Below are 19041 nucleotides of genomic sequence, written 5' to 3' on the forward strand. Positions count from 1 at the left end.
GGTCTGCTGCCCGCCGAGCTTTGGGCTGAAAACAAGACATTTTGAGGTGAAAACAACATTTTGGAGTGAAAAGAAGGCATTTCGTGGTGAAAACAAGATATTTTGAAGCAAAAACAAGACATTTCGGGGTGAAATCAAGACATTTTGAGGTGAAAACAACATTTTGAGGTGAAAACAAGGCATTTTGAGAGAAAAGACATTTTGAGGTGAAAACAAGAAATTTTCGGTGAAAAGATGTTTTTTGATAAAAACAAGAAGTTTTGAGGTGAAAACAAAGCGTTTTGATGTGAAAACAAGATATTTTGAGGTGAAAACGATGTTTTGGGGTGAAAGCGACATTGTGAGGTGAAAACGACATTGTGAGGTGAAAGCAAGACATTTTGAGCTGAAAATGACATTTTGAGGTGAGAACAAGGCATTTTGAGATAAAAACAAGACATTTTGAGGTGAAAACAAATTTTCGGTGAAAAGATGTTTTGTGATAAAAACAAGAAGTTTTGAGGTAAAAACAAAGCGTTTTGATGTGAAAACAAGATATTTTGAGGTGAAAACAAGGCATTTTGGGGTGAAAGCGACATTGTGAGGTGAAAAGACATTTTGAGGTGAAAGCAAAACATTTTGAGGTGAAAACAAGGCATTTTGGGTTAAAAACAACGTATTTTGTGGTGAAAACAAGAAATCTTCGGTGAAAAGACATTTTGTGGTAAAAACAAGACATTTTGGGGTGAAAACGAGATATTTTGAGGTGAAAACAAGACATTTTGGGGTGAAAAGGCATTCTGAGGTGAAAACAAGGCATTCTGAGGTGAAAACAAGGCATTCTGAGGTGAAAACAAGGCATTTTGGGGTGAAAACAAGATATTTTGGGTGAAAACAAGACGTTTTGGGGTGAAAATGACATTTTGTAGTGAAAACAAGGCGTTTTGAGCTGAAAGCGACATTGTGAGGTGAAAACAAGACATTTTGGGTTAAAAACAACGCATTTTGTGGTGAAAACAAGAAATTTTCGGTGAAAAGACATTTTGTGAAAACGAGATATTTTGGGGTGAAAACAAGGCATTTTGGGGTGAAAACAAGGCATTTTGGGGTGAAAACAAGGCATTTTAGGTGAAAACAAGACGTTTTGGGGTGAAAAAAAAGACATTTTGTGTTGAAAAGAAGGCATTTTGAGGTGAAAACAAGATATTTTGAAGAGAAAACAAGGCGTTTTGAGGTGTTAGAGCCCTCCTGGCTCCTGGGGTGCTTCTTAGCTGTGGTTCCTGTCGTGTGGCAGCACCGCAGGGGGCATATTCCCCAAGCTCCTGACCCTGGAGGAGTTGGTAGCCACGTCCAGCACCCCTCGCCACCGTTGGCTTCCAGAGAGTCCCCTGCTCCGTCCCACAGCTGCCAGGCTGCCTCTCAGCCTTGTGTTCGGAGGGCTTAGAAGACCGCTCTGTGTATGTTCAGGAGGCCTCATGCTGCTCCCGAGAAGGAGAGCAGGGCAGTGCGGCTGGACAGGAGCTCTGCTGCCTTCACCCTGCTCCTGCAGTCCCTCCCTGCTCCCAGCGAGGTGAGCCATGCTTCCATGTGCTTGTGGTGCTTGCTGGTGCCCAAGTCTCAGAGGAGTAATTCCCTGATCCCAGGTGCTGCTCTGTCATAAAAATCCCGGAGCAGCAAGGCATGGTTGTTCTCTGACTCACGCTTCTCTGTATTACGTTGTTAAATACCAAACACATGAGCCCGGTTCTGCCTTTGGCTGTACCAGGAAAAATCCAGAGTAATGCCACTTGGGTGAGGGACATTATTCCACACCCACTCCAGCGTCATTAGGAGCAGAATCTGTTCCCATTATTTATTTCTCTTTAAATACATACACAGGTCTCCCTTGATGTTGTACCAGTATGAATTTTCACTGTCTTTGAATTCTGCTTTTGGCTATGCTTATCACACATTAACTGAAGCTCATCAACTATACTGCGCTGCCATTCCCATGTTCTGTGATTTTTATCTCATTTTGGGAATTGATTTGAAAATAACAAACCTCAGATTTGTAGGATCAGTTTTAACTTGTGTGACCTGATTGTGTAAAGGACATGCCGAAAACGTAGCTGCCTCTAGGGCAGGTACGCGGTGGAAACTGCATTACAGCACACTGAAGTGGAAGGGGGATTTCTGAAGACAATGAAGTAGCGCACGTAAAGCCCCTACAGATTAACAGCCTTTAAAGCTAAGATAAACAGTTGCAGTTATCTTGCCTGACCTAACTTCCTGGAGTTAATTCTTGGCTGAATTAGAACAGGACTTCCTGAACTAATTTATGGTTACGGTGGCATAGGAGGTTCTAACAGCTTTTTCACAGGTGATCTGTGGCACCCTATTCATCAGCAGAATTTAAGGATTCATTTGCTTTGGGTCACTCTGCTTTGTAGTTTTCTTGTCTTGTTTGGAATTGTAGTAGTGGTACTGCGGACACTGGAACAAATTTAGCTTCTAATAGCTCCCTAATTTAAAGCTAAATTCAGGGATTTTTTGACCTAGAACTCAATAAAGACTCCACAGGGATTCCCTATACAAACACAGAAAACACAGCCTTTGTAGAGGGTCCAGGCGGAAGGGAGCAGCAGTGCAGGATATTGTTCTCAAAGAGCCCTTCTGCTCGTCAGTCACAGGCTACTGCAAACCAGGCAGGTTAACATACCGCCTAATTATTTGATGGGATTCATATTCTTTCACAAATGCGATGAATAATGCACGTGCGTTGAATCAGGCCAGAGGAAAACTATTCCTTCTCCAGCTTATTATTAACTCCTTGTTGTATAACGTACTTGAAATCGGTTGGTTCTGTGGTATTTTAATGTGTGGGTGGGTGGTATATACATGTGAATAATTTTAACTGTAACACATGACTCTCTTTGATATTTGACTTGAAACTAGAGAACATAAATGTATTCTATCCACCTGGTTTTGCCCCTGCTTAATATTGACATGTCCCCTGCAGTGGGTATTCTGCATTTTTTGTGTACTGTAGGTTTGAAACGCACCACTGATGGGGCTTAATCTGAAGAAAGGAGCTCATTCTTGGGGGGGATGTGTTTTTTGATATTGTGGCTTTATTTCTCTCCCTCTCTCTCTCTCTTTTTTTTTTTTTTTTTTTTTTTTAGTTAATCCCATCACATGTTTGTATGTGTCCTTGGTCCCTGAGACCGCTGAAAATATTTTTTCTTCCCTTTGGTAGGCCTACAATATCGGTGCATAGCTTTATGTTTTGTCCACTGCTTTTATTCTTACTAAAACAAAATGCATTTTAATTGTGATCTATCTTCAGTCTTCTACAGGGGCCCCTATATGTAGAATGAGTGTATTTTGACAACAAAAAGTCTTTTTTTTTTTAATGTATTCAGCAAACAGTGTTCATTCTTACAGCGTTACAGAAATTTAAACTATCTGAAGTGTGGAAAACTTATGCCCACCCCTTTGAAAACGCACACCTTGCCCCAATTTCTGCTGCAACCAAAGGAGACTCCAACTCTCCAATTCCAATTTTGCAGGCACTTCGCAGAATTGCTTTTTTTTCCACGATAATGAGCAAGAATGGGGTCCTGGAGCCCTCTGGTGGATGTCCTGCAGAAGACAGGTAGCTGAAAGCGTAAGTAAATGAACTTTGAAAATGCTGTTGCCATTTTCTCATCCTTATTTCTCAGCTGATTATAAATGTGCTTAATTTGAAATCCAAAAGGTGATTATTTCTGTCACTCCTGAGAAAACTCATGTCACAATTTCAGAGTCTCACAGGTGAATTAACCTCCATCTCAAGGCTACAATCTGATTTAATCAAGACTTTTTGTCTTTACTCTTCCTTGGTAATAAGAAGTTCTATGCGAATATTTCCTTTATTTTTATTTTTATTTTTGTCCCTGTTTGCCTTCTCTTGCTTACTGCTACATGTACATTTATCACAATTACAGTGATCTTGTAGTCAAATAACAGACGATTCTGAGTTTGTGACAAATTAATCTGTTTCATTCACAGGTACAAAAACTTTTATGACAGAATCGGGTGATTTATCTAAAAATAAATAGAAAAGTAAGTGAATAATAAGTAAATGAATAATCCGTCTGTCATCTTTCTGTCGGGGAGCTCATTGTGCTTTACATTTGTGTCTTATTTTATATACAGTAGGCTGGAACACAGAAAGATGACATGTATTTCCAAAAATTTCAGTATGTGTCTGTGACAGATCTGGAAAGCAGAATTAGGAATTTAGGTTCCCTGACTCATCCTGCGCTAACAAGTTTGTTCCTTAGGAGCATTTCTGAGGATGTGAAAAAACAAAGCAACTGGGGGACAAAGTCTTTTTTCAGTCTCTGGTTGTAACACGTTCAGCAAAGCTGGTCTATAAAGGGACTGGGGTGTGTGCCTTTTGCTGCTCCATTGATTTGGTCAGCTTTAAAGGAGCAGTAAGAAGATGATACTGAAAAGCCCTGAAGAGATGGAGGCATTTGTTCTGCAGAAGGCCCTTGGTGCTGTTATATTGGATACTGATGTACTTAAACCAGTAAAAAAAGTAGTTCTAAAGTTGTTGGTGGCTAGAGCAAAAGTCAAACAAGAAATGCTCAGGTGAAAATGTCAGATGATTCCACAGTTTGGAAGATCTTTTAGACTGCTAAATATTTGGATGTGGTGACCTGTGTGCTGATGCTGTAAGTGGTGTGTGCTCTACATCAGGCAGCTTTTTTGAGTTTCTCGTAGGTGTAGCTAGTCAGAGTTCAGTAATGGGCTGATTCTTAGTCATTGCATATGACTCTCGCCGTGCAGAGAATTGGCAAGAAAATTGTAATGTAATGCTCTGTAATACAGGGCTTTCTTGGTAATGTTGTTGTCTGGGACAACACTGTTACTGTTGTGTTGTTCTGAAGCAACTGACTTTGCAGCATCGAGACTGCTGTGACTCCTTGAATTTTACCGGTGAATGCAGGCCCTACTGCCACGCAGGACTTTCTGTCTCTAGGATGTTTCTTCTCAGCCATGTGCCAAGGTAGATAGTGGACACTTTGCCAGGCCAGGGACAAACTGGTTTAAATATCATTTATTGAAAGCTTGTTGGTTTGCCATGTGTATTTTATATAAAATATTGACAGGACCTGTTCTGCTGCTGCTTTTATATGTGAAAGTAATTTTTGTGTTCTACTTTTTTGTAGCAGCTAACTCAGCCAGAACCAAAATATGAAAGCTTTCCCTAATTTAGAGGAATTTTAAGAACTGGAAAATTTTAATACTTATCTAGCTGTATTTGAATGTGTCTCTGAATCTGCATAATAAATGCCTGATCTTTGCTGTTGGCAGAACTAAAATACAGAGAGGATCAGAATATGATTTAAGCACTCCGTCTTTCTCTAACTTCTTTTGTTCAGATGTCATGGGAAAAAAAAATCTATTTCTGTACTGGAAAGAGCTTAGGACCCTTAGGTTCTGATCCTCACCTTCCTCTGTCTTCGAGCATTATCTTCATTTTATAGATGGACAAGGTGAGGCTAGCAACACTTTACATTTTGTTAAAACATTTTGAGGTCTGCTACTGAAAAGTGAATTCAAAAGCTTCAGACTTCCTGTATAATTATGTAGCTTTTCTTTTACTTATCCAACCGTTTCGTCTCAGGCAGGCTGAAAAGAGAAAACACGCTCAGCTGGGATAATGTACCTGCCTGCAGAGCATTCTGATTAAATTATACACTATAAAATTATACTTGAGTAAAAAAAAAAAATAGAAAAAAAAGGGTGCTGCCTTCAGGAGTTCCCTCAAGAGTTCCAGGCAGTTTGTGTCTTTTGGTTTCGATGGCTGGTATTTTTGGCTGAAATATTGCCAGCACGTAGGGAAAGGGCACAAGGTGCATCTGGTTCCTTGTCTTCTTTTGACGCCCTGCTCTTGGAGGGTTCTGCATTTTAGATTTGATTGACACTTGAAAAACGAGTTTGAAAAAGTAGTTTTAGGAGACAAAGTCACCCTAAGCAGCAGTGAGAAAAGCTGCAGTATCTGAGAACAGATATAACCATTGAAGAAATACTTAAACATTTTTTTCTGGTTCCGGTAGGTGTGTATTAGTAAAAACACTACAACAGGTGTACGGTGGAGGATGAATGTTGTTACACAGAAGTTGCCATCTTCTAATGTGGACTGTGTAGGAATTATCCTCTTCATACAGCACACCCTGGTGAACCAGAAGGATGAGTTTACTCCCTTTAAAATTTTACTGTACTCCTAACTACTCCCCGTGCAATCAGTTAATCCTGCAGTTGCTGAGGAAAGCGCACTAACTTCTTGAGGTAGCCCAGTTATTTTGCTTGCTGTCCGAAGCAGTCCTCGACCCTGGTTATTGGGCAGCAGGTGGGCAATTTGCGTGAGAACTGCTAGAGCTGAGGACAGCTGACGGCTGTTGAAGAGCAGTGCAGCAGCTGAGCACTAGATGCCACTCTGAGGCCACAGTAGGAGCTTTGCAAGCCTGCTGCAAGAGCCATCCAGGTGGAGAAGGCCAGGACACTAGGTCCCAGAAAGCCCCGTGCGGGAGGGGAGGGAGACAGGCCATGCTCCTTGCATACCCCGCCAGTGAGGCTAACAAACCAAACAGTGAGAAGGTGAATGAGGGGCCACCGGCTGGGGGCTCAGCCCCCATGGGAGTCAGGGCCCGCAGCAGCAGGTGCTTCAGATGGGAATTAAACTTCCAGAGTTAACCAATAATTTCCCAGCTTTTATGGCTTTGTGCACAGGTGTCCTCGCTTTCACCTGTTAGCCAGATGGGCTCAGAAGGAAGGAGGAAGATCAAGGTGAAAGGGCATTTATAGTGCCCTGGGAGGAATTTTGTGAGAGCTTAAGTATGGTCTGAAGAGCTGTGGCTCTTATGCTGTTTCTACTGGTACGGTCCCTCTGCAGGCAGGTCTGTAAAAGTATGTGATCAGTAGAACCATGGCTAACCTCCTCCTACACCAATTCCTATGTGTCCTAAACATTGCAGTATTGTGCTGGGAACCAGACATCAAAACTGTCTATAATCTGACTTAGCTAATGGGCATGAGTCACAAACCTCAGCGTGAGACTTGTGTGGCTCACAAAATGCAGGAGTATCTGAACAAAGGTTTGGCTTGCTGTCAAGATAACGGCTAGTTGTGGAGTTTGGATTCAGATCAAGACTGAAATGTGAACTGAAGTTTTGATGGGACAGCATTTTTTCTGGGAATTGAGTTTGTTTTACTGAACAGTTTGAAAGTGAATACTTCCTGTGAATGCCCCATACTATACATCTTTTAAAACAATATTCTCTGTTCATACAACATAAGGTTAGCAGCATGAATGTGTTGCTTACAAGTACTGAAGAAGCTTCCCGAATTAGGGGTAGTGACAGCAGGCAAAGACTTTCTTGTAATTAACTGGGAGGTAAGTCTGAGTAGGCCCTTCACCTTCAGAACTGCTGAGCTCATGATGTTTCCGCCTAGACGCCCAATGCTTTGTATGCGTGTGCGTATATGTATATATATATGCTTTTATATAGAAGGATTTACCAATGCAACGTCAGAGTTTTGAGTTAACTGTGTAGCTTGTAGTCCTCAGCCTTGAAGAGGAGTACATGCTGATCAGGAGGAAACAGGAAGGGATAAATCTCAGTAAAAATCCTACTCATTGATGCGTATTATTTCTCTTTCAATTACTTGGTATTCCTACACTAGGAAAAGTGTGCAGTGCATTGCTGAGTGAGTTATGCTGGTCTCAAATAGCATGCTTACAGAGAAAATAAGATCTTTGCTGCTACTAGGTAGAGGAATATTTTAAGGAAGGGTAGAGGCACATATCTCAGAGCTGAATGTTTTGGGGTGCTGACTTCTGGGGGCACTAGCACTGCATTGCTGGTCAGTGGTCCTGCTCAGCCCTCCCATCTGTGCTGTGACTGGATTCAGCCTTGTTACAGGAGATGTCTGTGTGGGGAATTTGACTTTAACAGAACTAAGTACTCAAAAAGAAATGCTCTTGGCAAAGTGCAAGTATAATGCCTTGTCTGACTGTTTTGTTCTCTGTATAAAGAATAAATACCTTTTACAGTTACTTGCAAAAGGAATTTCTGATTTAGCTCAAATGGTAGAGGATTGTCTTTTTGGTGCTGAATTTTTTGTATTTGCTCCCTGCTGACCAGTTTAAACGTTTGTTATGTGGGGGCCATAAACCTTACTAGTGAAACAGGCAGCATGGGCTAGAAATTCTGCAGCACTTCAGTAGCCTGGCAAAATGATTCTAGTAAAAAGCACCAGAAAGAAATATTCTGTCTCTCCTGCCAACACCTACCTTCTGGAAAAGCTACGTACCAGCAGAGTGATTGTTCAGCAATGTATGGAGGGCTCGTATGTGTTTTTTCCATGTATCCATATGTGAATGTATATTGTCCTGCAGTTGTCTAACCCACCTGGGGTCCCCTAGGTCTGTGAACTAAAGCCTGTGTAGTTATCTAACACAGGATGTTGGGTCAGTTTCTGTTTTCCCTAACCTGAATTTAAATGCAGAATGGACTACTTTGAAGTAGAGCATTCTTGGGTATTAAGGAAGGAGCTTGGTCTTTCGTATGTAAATTACCCTGCCATTGCACACACAATCTTTTATCCATGAAGCCACCCAAGTCCTAACCTGGAATTTCAAGGTTTTCTGTCGGCAACATCCATCTTCTGTGGCCCTCCTCATATTAGCATTGATCTACAGTGGAAATAGAGAACACGGCTGTGTTATTATATACCCAGCTGCAATTTCTGTTCCAGTGATTGAGTGTACATACAGAATTTTTGAAACATGGCCATTCTAACTTATTTTGTCTTCCTGTCAATAACATGGCACTTGTCCAAATTATGGATCAATATCAGCTGATCTTTTTATGTTAAACTGTAATGAAGTTGCCTCTCTTATTGGAGATGTGATCTTGCTTCAGGCAATGCTTTTAACTGAGAACTTTGGAATGGAAATGGGGGAGAGGGGAAACAGAAGTGGGGGAAGGACATGGGGAGGAATGAGCAAAAGCTGGGAGGAGAATAGCAGCGGTGAAAGAGCTAGGAATGGAGGAAGAAGAAAATAGTAGGGACAGGGTTATGGAGAGAGCTGGCTTGTTAGGAGTTGTGGTACAGTGAGTAAGAGCTCTGCTCTTCTGTACTGTCAGAAGCCAGTGGTAGACACTGGGAGTGAAAACCTCTCTTGAAATCTCAGGCAACGCGTCCTTTAACTTTGTGGGTGCCTCACTTTGTTTCAAATAGTTGGTGAAATCCAATAATTTAAAGAACAGAGGAAAAAGGGATGAGGCAAGGAGTGGAGAATGAGAGATGTAAAAAGATCAGCCTGTCTTTCCCTTGCAAGGAAGCAGTACAGGATCAGCTCTGCAGTGGCTTTTCCAGGCTGGTATCTAGCTCTGAAGAGTTTCGGGGTATCTGTGCTGTGCACTAGCTGTAGCGCTGAGCAGGTGGGTGCCTCTCATTTCCTACTGCTGCACCTGCTTTTACTTCAACTCTGTTTTACTTTGTTAGAAAAAGCGTTAAGGGGAATTTCTGTAATCCTGTTTCTAGGGTAAAGGGTTTATGGAAGAAAGATGGTGTGTCAGGCTTTCAGAAGAAGAGTCTGAGAGGGACTATTACATTGCTTTGTAGGGAAAAAACAGTAAAAAGGGGAACTTTTTAGGAAAAAATAGAATCAAAACAAATACATAGAGGGACGTCACCTTTTATCTGCAAGGGCCTTCTCTAATACTTTTTCATTATCTCACCCTCTTTCCTTAGAAGGTTATTTCACTGCTGCTTTGTCCTGGCATTTTCACAAATTGTTTAGTGAACTCTATGAAAGTACTATTAGAAGAAAAAAATCTGAATCATCTTAACCCCACAGTGCATAGGCACGAACAAGGTTGGGGTAGAGAGAGGGGGAATCAGTGTGAAAGTCATTCTCAAACTAGAGTTATCTGAGAGCTCTGTTTATGAGGGGTATTTTGTAGGATGCCTAAGCTTTTTTGCTCATATGAGACTCGTGTTCAGCCTGCTCTTTATTCTCTTCCTCATTTTTCATCTTATGCTTTACCATAGTTTCTGCTTTCTCTTGCCGTATTTTTTCCTCCACTGGACTACACCAGTTTTATAGCTCTTTCTGGATAAGGAATTTGTGTGTGTATATCTTTCTAAATGTTTTTGTTACTCCATGGAAGCATCTAGACCAAAACAAACACAGTGCTGAATTTGAGAAACAATCCTTCGTAAGACTTGACAATGGGGCAGATAGAAAACCTGAGATAAGTAAGGGGAATGTAGGAACTAAAGCGACCGGGTTGTTTACTGTTAGAGAACTGTAGCTGAGTTTGGAATTGAATTTGGATTGCACAGTCTTGTATGGACATCTTTAATCCCAAGGATATTTCCTTTTTGGAGCCTTAAGTAAAGAATACCTAAGCAAGACCTCTCAATTTCAAGCCCGTGCTAGAGGGAACAAAAAAAGTTAAGGCTGTGTGGCTACATTAGTCAAGATGCTTTCAAAGTTTTAGTCTCTGGGATTCAGTTTATTTTTAGTTTGTTACAGTATCAGGTCCCTAGGGTTTAAGGAATGAATTTGTACATTGTTTTAAAAATCCTTAAATTATAAAGATTGGGTGAGCTGTAACTTTGAGGGCAACTTCGTAGTGGTTAGGTGCCTCCAAGCTTATAATATCTAAATATCTCAAGAGACTTTCCCTGTTTTTAGGGCTTTGGTAGGTTAGGGCAGTGTTGTTATTCCACTTTTGCAGGTGAAGAACTGAGGCACAAAGACAGTAATGATATTGGGGTTCTTAAAGTGTCAAATGAAAATGAAGCCCTTTTTAAAAGTTTGGGAATAATTATGAAATATTCCAGCTTTCATATTCAAACAAATTTTAAAAATATTTTTCTTCAATTTTTTAATTAGTGTAGTTTGTCAAAAATAATTGCTCTCGGGAGGGGGGGGAGTTATGCTGAATCTACATTTTCAGCTTAAAAAACATACCAAAAAAATCCAAGTAGCTATAGTTACCCTGGCAGAGCAGGTATGGTTAAGCTGCATCTTTTGCTGCTAGGCCTTTTGCAGTCCACGTTACTACTTTAATCACTTCAGTAAGGTAGAGGAAAAAACCTTAAGACCAGTACCTAGCTTTTCAAGCAGTTTGATAATCTGTTGGTGTGAATCATCACAGCTGTGCTGGGGTCAGCAGGGTCCAGCTGACAGTCTGCTCGTAACTGTGCCACCAAGCTTCACTTTCTTTTTCTAAACCAAGAAAAGCACAGAGAATTGTGTAAGTCGGAAAACTGTGCTGACAGTATTTTCTTCAGACATGGGAGGGAATGTGGAAGGGGCAAGAAGCAAACCTGGGAGATGTGCAAAACAACAAGAACAAACCCAACCAAGAAATAACACACCCTCACCACTAAAGTCTTGTTGTAGGAGACCCAGCATTAGTTACAAAGCAGATGCTGGTAATGCTTCTGCTCAGCAGGGGACTACAAACATATGTCCCAAGTCCCACACTTCATGCGACTATTTACACAAGTGTAAAGTAAAGGGAAGGGGCTATCCCTGTTAACTGGTGCTCAGCAGTACATGGGTTCCACTTGTGCATCGGTGTCAGGGGAAGCGGGGTAGCAGGGAGTGAAGCTTAGAGAATTCAGCCCGAGCAAAGCCAGATGGGTTATTGAAGGTTATAACAGGATATTTCCATCAACTGATTTGTTAGTTTGCAGCACCAAAGAAGTGAGGATATGGAGCAAAATGAGGGGAAATTCTTTTAGTTTTGAATGAACATTTTTTTCTTTGGATTGAAATGCTTGATTTTAGTGTAATAAAAAAAAACTAAATAAATTTCAAGAAAGCAATGCAGAACAGCTTAAAGATCTGAATATCTCATATTCAGAATATCAGGTTGAATTATTTGGACTTCCAGAAAATTAATTATTCTAGGATGAACATAAATAATTTTAAAAGATGTGCAGTCAACACAGATCTGTATTTTAAGTTCTTAATCAGCTTTACCGTTACATATGAACTATCCAATAAGGGCAGTAAATTGTCAAAGGGAAGGGAGTAAATTAGTCATAGTCTAACTTTACTGAAGGTGAGAGAGGTATACCAGCTACGAATTTGCCCCACTTCAGAAATGAGAAGTCAGACTTATGGCTGCGTATCCTATTTTTACGCCTGCTGTTGGCTGTGGGAGCATTGTATTGGGAGCGTTGTTTGCATTACAAGAGAACTGCGATGACTGAATTGTAGTTCAGGGTTTTCTTTGCCTTCTGTTAGCAGATAGATTACCATAACTGGTTTAAAACCATTCCTGGCAGAATTAAATTGATTCCAGTGGATTTACACTACAAATGAATTTATTCTGCGATTTTCATGGTTTTCAAGCCCAGAAGGACTGCTGGCTTTGGATGATACTGTAGAATTTCAACCAGTTATTTAGGACCAATTCTAGAAATGTATGCTTTAAAAAAAAGGAATCTTTCTAGGCTGAAAATTTGCAGGAAATGCTGCTGGAAGCTTGGTACAGTGATCCTTCATTCTTTTGTTGAACAGGGCTGAGACTTCGGTTCTGTTCTTCATGATATCACTAGTTGTGGCAATCACACTTCTCGGTGCCTTCATTTCCCTACCCATGACATGGATATAGGATATTTAATCTCCTCTGGAAAAATATTTGAAATCCATGGTAGAAGACTGATAAATGTGAGCAAAATATCGCTCTGTGATTATAGTTTTGTTCTTCTGTGTTTTCCATTTTGCTTTTCTCATCTGTATCTCTGATATTTTTACTGAATACAGTAAATGATGTGCTGACCTACTGTCTTTCAGTTGTATCTAATAAAACTTTATACACATTTTCTTAAAATACAAATTAAAACATTTTTAGAGAAAATTGCATACATTTGTAAATAGAAAATACCAGGTTTGCCTTCGATTTGTCTGTAATACAGCACTTCAGGAACGTGTTGTTGCTGTTCTGTAGCTTTGTAATGAGACAGAAGGATCAGAAAGTTTTTTGTTCCATGTTACGTTTCAGCTTTCTTTTGGTAATTACAGTACCAAAGGATCTCATCGCTCTGTCACTTTGACTTTAGGGATACACATGGCAATGCTGAAGATGGAATTCAGAACACTGGGTTTCAAGTGCCAAGAGACAGTGGTATATAGGGCTTGTGATGTGTTTGCTACATAGGAGAGGAGAGAATGTGGCCTGCAGTCTGGGTCTTGGTTCTGTGTTGTCTCCTGTTTCAAGTCAGATGTCTGTAGCCTTCAGAGCCAGTATAAAAGAGCTAATCAGTGACTTCCCTATTGGCAGGCTTTGGGGACAGGACTGACAGCTGGAAGGTCTGTGAAGAAGGGGCCCTCAACCAAATGGACCCATTGGATATAGGCGCTTCCACAGAGTTCAGTTACAGTGACCAGTTCCTTAGAAGTGAGACCTGAAGAGTCCATTACACTGCAAGTGGAGGCCCCAGCTCCTGAGTGTGATTTGCTGTCAGTGATGGTGCTGTGGGCATGAGTGTCCTGAGCATTGTGTGTATCACTGAAAGGGAAGGCTCAGGGAGGGGGTGCAACCTCTCTGCTGCTTGGCTTGGCATTTTATTAGATGCTAGCATAGACTTAGTCCCAGTTGTCTCCAGGAATTACAGGAGGCTCTTGCCTGCAGACCTTTATAGATCTCAAGGTGCAGGCTTCGCTAAGGGTTGACCCTCTCAAGCCCAGGCAGGGAACTATGCTTGCCCTTGCTCCCCTGTTATTCGCCAGCTGAGATGCCACACCATCACTGTCCTCATTGCCTCTGTAGGTCTTGGACACTGGTGGAAGTCATTACCTTCCCTGTACCTCCTTGGTGCTCCTCCTGTTCCCTCTCTGCTTCTGCTGGCGGTTGGCAGGCTTGGTCCCAGGGGCTTGTGCATCCCGCCTCTCCAGCACTCGCCTTGCTGGTGCTGCCCTGTTGCAGCAGTCAAGCGACACCTTAATAAAAAGCTTTCCTCCCTTATCTCCTCTCTGCTGCTGTGTCACTGGGCTGAGGATCGGGTTCCCATCTCTTTCACACGCACACCTGGTCATAAAACACTGGGTTTGTTTTTAACCTCAAACCAGGGAGCTTTAATTAAAGAGACAGTGACCTCTTTTATGAGTTTGCTCGCATAGGGTTTCAGGGCTATTGTCACATACAGCTCACATAACAGAGCACCATTGCACAAAGCTCCATTTACACATCCCTCCCTGGCTTTTTTCCTCTCTTTTTGTTTCCAAACGCAGAAGGAGGTTGTTTTCTTGTTTACCCCTAGGCGAAGTTGTCTCTCCTGTTAGTAGCCTATGGCTAACAGTCTCTTTGAAGAGAACCTACCTTTCTTACTAACAACACATGTCATTAGGCTTGGAGAAATGTTATTCTTTAATCTCTGCAGCAAATCATCTTCCTGTCCCTAAATTTGCAGGATATGAATAGCTAGTTAAAATAGATCTCGCCTTATGTTCTCCTTAGCTAGTTCTCATGCCTGTAAAGTGGGATCTGTGTGTTTGTGACAAATACTTCTCAGTGTTCACTGTTGTATTTACCTGTACTCATTAATTTTCAGGTACAATAACTAGTCAACAGCAATACATATATATATTTTTTTGATACACATAAGGATGATACACACTGGGATAGGCAGCAAAACTCAGTGTTATGCAGAATAGTTCACATAAACTTACAGAAGTTATAGAACTTACAGAAAGAGGTTGATAAATACAGGTATGTGTATTCAGATGCACATATATTTGAAGATGCACAAAGCTACACGTATGTGCAGACCAGGGGTTGTTTGGGGTGTGCAGACTTCTGCGCATCAGGACCTCTTTCAGCTGAGACATAGCTGGGACACAGACAAGCAAACAAATAATCAGTAGAATGCAGAAGCACCTGTGGAGGATATGCACACTGAAGGAAAAAATATACGTGTAAGAGTGTAGATACCCCCAAGGAATGCCTTGTATATAGACCTTCAGAAGCAGGTACAAGGATAAGTCTGCCAGAAAATGTATATGTGGAAACTTGCATGCACATACACACTCATGCTCGCACGCTTCCAAGACCAGCATTAGTGGGCATGCACGTTTGGTCACTTAGATGCTAGTGTGTATGCATAAAATCTGGGTGTATATGTGCATGGTTGCAGATAAATGCTCCTGCACAATCCCATGCAGGTAAACCGGCTTATTCCCTCTAACTCTAAATCACATATAAGTTACTGTGGGCACATACAACATGTTCAGGTGCTGGAACTTCTACTGAATGATGCAACGCCTTTGCTTTCAATGGCGTTTACTTCCAGTGAAAGCTCACTAACGTGAGAGAAATGACATGGCTTAGCTGCAGGGATCGTAGGAGAACGTGCCATTTCGCAGTTCTAGATATCTATTGATACAAATACAGATTTTTTTACCTAATACATTAATACAGATGCGCACAGACACAAATATACCACACACACAGACCCTTAGACACACACAGATATACCCACGTCTATGTTCATTGAGAGAGACTCACTCAATATCTGTGTATGTGTGTGTTGGGAGAGGGTCATAACCTCCTCCATTCTTCTCCTGAAGGGGTTTGGATAATGAAGGGAAAAGAAATGAGGCCTGGGGCTAATTTGTAGTGGCATTTCCTGGCCTCTCTTCTGCCAATGAAGCTCCGTTTCATCTTTAGCCTTATCAATTCTGCAGTCATGTGGCTTTCCGCTTGGACGCCTCTGTCTCTTCACCCTCCTCCCCAATCTCCGATGCTAATGGAAACTTCGTTAATGCCATTAATCTGCTGACCGGGACAAGTCAAAAACATATCCACACAATCCGAGCCAGGGCTGCAAGTGTCCTGGGGCTGCCAAACAGAGGCACCCCCTGTGTTCATTGCATTCCTGAAAGAACTTCATATTGATTTATTTCTTTTTTTCTTTCTCTGCTTTCTTCCTGGACAACACTGCATCCGTCAGAGCAGGCACCAAGTAGATGGCCTTTTCTTCGTGATCACTCATAATGTTTTTGCAAGAGTTCTCTCCTTACCCTTCCCCTGGTTGTAGTGCTAATGCTTTCTTTCAGTGGCCCATCATTGCAGCCTTTTTTTTTTCCCTTATGCTGCTTTTGATGAGCGACTTGTTACTCGTGTTTTTTTTTTCCTCTTGCCTAGTAGAATTTCATAATTAACCAGATGTTGTGAGAATCTGCCTGAAGTGGGCTAAAATAAACAGCATTCCACTCTACCTTGATATTAGCTGACAGGATCCAAGAGGCTGTTTCTCTCTACAGCCACTATTGCTTATTGATTGTGCAGTTGCCACTGGTTCTGTCCTTCCAGGGCTGTGTTCTTGGGCTGCCTTGCCCTCTGAAATGTTGAGCTCCCCAAAATCAATTCTGGGGAGTGACCATGTATCATTGCTTCGCATTTTGCTGGTATACTGGGTTTTGTAATGCTACACCATTACCTTCTATCACAATTGAACATAATTTTCGGCCATGTACCATTCTTTTAGATATGACTTCAACTTTCCTGCCCAGTGCAGCACACCTGCAGAAGCTCACGGCTCTGAGCGATGACTCACTGTCTCCTTATGCCTCAGGATCCTCCAGTGGCTGAACGCGTGCAAGAGCTGTGTGTCAGGGTTACACTGGCTGAGGACTTTCTGAGGAGAGAAATAGACTCTGTTTGTCGGATACTCGTTTTAGAAGAAGTTTTCTGTGATAACCAGAGTTTGTAGTCATCTCTTGAGAATGTCAGGATGTTGAGTGATCTGTATTTGATCTAGGAATCTTTGTATACGTAAATGAAATAGTGACAATGGAGAAGGAAAAGACAGCTAGGAAAGGCATGCCGTCAGTGTTGTGACATATGGATATGTTTAAAAAATAGCATCAAATTGATGAAAACAAGAAGAGAAGCTGGCAGTTCAGCATGAGCTTTGATGATGTCAGGCTAAATCCGGAATGAGATGGGCTGTGACAGGAGGCTGAGCCTTAGTTGCCACCTTCACACAGACATCACAGTACAAGGGGATTGTTTTACATGGAGGGAAGACAAAGAAGTTTCAAGTTCTTCAACCCTGGCAGCAGTTGAAGTCAAAAGTTCATCCTCATACATGAGGGTGTTTTGGGTACAAAGAATGTGTGTCACTTCCCGCCAGCCAGGAGATGCTCCAGTGAACAGAGCATCTTCTTCCTCCAGCCAGTTTTGGGATGCGGCATGCTTTTTCATCTTCAGGGAAGATGAATGTATCACACTGGCTGATATAGAAGGGTCCATGCTGATAGGTACCATGCTTGCTTTTGGGGCCTTCCTGAATGAAGGGTGAGGAGAAAAAAGGGAGACGGACTGTTACCTTTTGGCATAAAAGTAAAAACGCAGCTGGGACACCCAGTGCCATCACACCCCTGGTGAGATGAATGGGAGAGTATCTGTAAACCCTCGTACGGTCCCAATGGGGGCACTTTCAGAACCCCAGCAAAAGGGAACTGAAACGAAATACTCGTTATAGCCTTAGGAGTGCCAGAGCAGTTAAGAGCTCATACAAGAAGGCTCAGTTTGGTTCAGCTGTTAAGTTTGCCTTCCTTTCTTCATATCCTGTGACTGGGGATTCGAAATGGAAAAATGCTTGGGGAAGAACTTAAGTGCTCATAGTGAAGAGAAGTCTAGTGCCCTGGGAGATGCTGGTAGGAGATTTGTAGTCTTTGTGCTGAGTGTGCCTTAGGGAAACTAGCAGTGCCTAAGTGAATTTATTTTCTGGCATAGCATGGTGACAATACCAGGCCTGTGATGCTGCAGTGGTTATCATGCTCTGACCCTGCAGTCTGTGCCATGTGCATGAAGGAGGTGACTGTGCCACTCTGTCCTGTAGTAGATCTGTTTCTAGGACAAAGATCTTCAAGGAAGTGGGTTGTTCATGTGCATCAAGCTGCTGAGTTCCAGGGAGCATCTTAGTGCAGAAGCACCAGGCAACTAAGCCCTATGCTAGACACATCGTTGTCCTGTCCAGTGACCTTGGCAAGTCAATTCATCTCCATCTGCTAGGCTTTTTCTGTGCAGTTCACACATTACAAACTTTTGAGTAAGAAGTCTTTCTTCCTATGTGTGCATCCAGCAAGGGGGATGGTTCTCATCTTGGCTAGTCTCTGAATACTGCAGCAGTATAACAACGTATGCCTCCGTATGGCAGGAACTGTGCATTAGACTGAGAAGTAAAAGGTCCTTTGGACTTCTGTTTGGTGCCAAGAAATAAATCAATTCAGCAAAGCCTGCATTAGCTACCGTGGGTACTGGGAGCATCCCAACTGTGGCAGCATAGAGCCTATCGAGGTTAAATTTGGATTGTGTCATGATGCAGCCTTCACACTGGGAAAGAAGTTTAAAATGTCAGTGCTGTATGTCTTCTGAGCATTCCTATTTGAATGCTACTGCTCAGCACAAAACTTCTGCTGCCCGCTGGTTGGTATGCTCTGAACCATCTTCTGCTCCTGCTTTTCTAACTGCTAGCCTGATAGGAGCTGTCACACTGCTCTACAAGTTCTTCCCTGCCTCCATTCTGCCACAGAAAATGTTCCAAATGATGGCGAATGCCGCTTTTCAGTGAAACAGTATTTTGTTGAGGTCGTGAGGGTAGATAAAGTTTGTAGATTGAAATAACATCAATATATCTACTGGTCTGAAAAACATTTTTTTTTCGACTTTGTCCTGCTTTCTTTATTGCAGGATTATTTTATTTATCTTACAATTAAATCTGTGGGGTGGTAGTCAGGAGGTGCAGTTTTTGTTTCTGCTACAAATGTGCACGTTGATTGGGAGGAAGGCATAGTCTGTCGTCACGTTACCCGAATGCAGAGCGAGGAAGACAACAACTGTCTGACACTTCTGCCTTGCTGGACTCGGGCTGACTCAGGGCAGTGCCCCTTCCTACTCAGTGAGCCCCAGCCTGGGCTGATGAGCGGTTCTTGGCTTGGTTGGGTGGTGGTGTGCTTTTGGGTTTTGTGCAGGCTGCATGGGCTTCTAGATT

At 42.1% G+C, this 19041-nt stretch overlaps 1 long non-coding RNA gene across 2 annotated transcripts in view; it reads left to right on the plus strand.

The window, feature by feature from the left end:
• The first annotated feature begins 89 nt into the window (after positions 1-89).
• The window catches only part of LOC310902848, a 99602-nt gene continuing 80650 nt past the window's right edge, over positions 90-19041 (plus strand). The window contains exons 1-4 of one of the 2 annotated variants that reach the window (XR_014587038.1): positions 90-404; positions 3528-3625; positions 4009-4062; positions 13326-14812. This is a non-coding gene — a long non-coding RNA (uncharacterized lncRNA). Of the gene's footprint in view, positions 405-3527; positions 3626-4008; positions 4063-13325; positions 14813-19041 lie in introns of those variants that run through there. The other variant, XR_014587037.1, reaches the window with a different exon arrangement.

This window comes from Anser anser (genome assembly GCF_964211835.1).
Source record: "Anser anser genome assembly, chromosome: 7".
In the NCBI taxonomy this organism is placed as follows: Eukaryota; Metazoa; Chordata; class Aves; order Anseriformes; family Anatidae; genus Anser; species Anser anser.